The sequence below is a fragment of the Rhagoletis pomonella genome, unplaced genomic scaffold, assembly GCF_013731165.1.
Source record: "Rhagoletis pomonella isolate Grant_MI unplaced genomic scaffold, Rhpom_1.0 Rhpom_scaffold_00008, whole genome shotgun sequence".
NCBI classification, from domain to species: Eukaryota; Metazoa; Arthropoda; class Insecta; order Diptera; family Tephritidae; genus Rhagoletis; species Rhagoletis pomonella.
The window spans coordinates 27,494,189-27,495,702 of NW_023458562.1; positions in this window are offsets into that span (position 1 = coordinate 27,494,189).

A 1,514-nucleotide genomic window follows, 5' to 3' on the forward strand; every position below is an offset into this window, starting at 1 on the left:
AAATAAAATAAAATAAAATAAAATAAAATAAAATAAAATGAAATGAAATAAAAAAGACAACATTGCTTAATGCTGGCGGAGATGAACAAGACAAGGTTCTGTACAGGATACGCAACGGCTACGCCTCACGAAGCTAGGGTCAAATATAATAAAACTGCGTTTTGTAGTTTTGCTCGCCGTCGTCAGAAATTTTTCAGGGTCTTTGGAATTATATTCAACAATTTTATTGAGCTTGCGGCCGTTTTTGATAAAATTTTTGTGGAAAAAAACAACAAATTGAATTTTGGTAGAAGTCCGATGAGGGGATGTGGTGATCTCCGAAATATCAACTATATATAACTTGACATCATTTTCGAAAAGATCATCTTCTCTGATCTCCCCTTCGTATACAAACTTCCCATAGCTTCCAATTGCTCTTTTTTCAAACATAGTTTTTTATCTCAGCACATCTCCGATAAAATTTGCATATCCGCAAACGATTTCATCTCTCAGTTAAGCCACAGCGAATTGCTAAGGATTTGTGCGGGATTTTAAACGTACCTGAGCGTATTTAAGCCAAAAGAGTGCTATTAAAGAAACTCCGCTACTAGGAGGTGAAATTCGCCACAGCTAAACTCATTGTACAAAAGTACAGCATACCGGCGGGGGTGTCTGCTGTCGTTGCAATGCGCTGCCTCAAAGTTGTTATGACAATGTTTCAGGAGTAATAAAACAAGTCTCGTAATACTTTTTTGCCTCTTCTAGTCACGTCTGAGCCGTTTTTAAATGAGCAAAAGGTATGCATAGCAAATCCAGCCAAAGTGGTGGAGGAGAATAAGGCTAAAGCTAGCGGCAGCACTGTAAGGTCTTAAGTCCAGAGGCACCTGTCGAAATGCCACCAGCGGGTGGAGGAAGCAGCAAAAGTACAGCATTGCAGGTAGCAGACATGGAAATCATATGCAAATTATAAATGATGATTTTCATTACCCCAAAAACGCTTGCAATAACTACTCGTACACAAGGGCTATTGAGAATAAAAATTAAAAACATAAAGGGCATGTAATTAAAAACAATGCAAAATTAAAATTACAACCAGACTGTAATGCAAATAATGGGCAGTGGAGTTGAATGAAAAATTTGCCAGCAAATTTGTGAAGCTGTCATTGGCTTCCTGCTGTTTTGAGTCGAGTGACGAGTGGACAGAGAGTGAGCGAAAAGCAATAAAATCTAGCTGGCGTGCCGAGACAACTGTATGTACGGCGTTTGGTACAGCCGTGGCTTCAGCTAATAGTTTTTTTTTGCTCTTATTTTCTGCGGTCATTTGGTCTGTCTGCCATATGTGCACATCTTTAGTGCGGTGGCAATAAATGGAAAATATTAGCAGACACTTTTTCGATTGAAAGAAAAGAGAAGGAAGAATGAAATTGGGAACTAATTGCCAACAAAATGCAGCCAATAAAAGTCGATGAGCTGAGGAACGGAAAGGGTTAAGGCTGCTGACGAATGTGGTGTAAAAAGGACCATGAGGAAAGCGA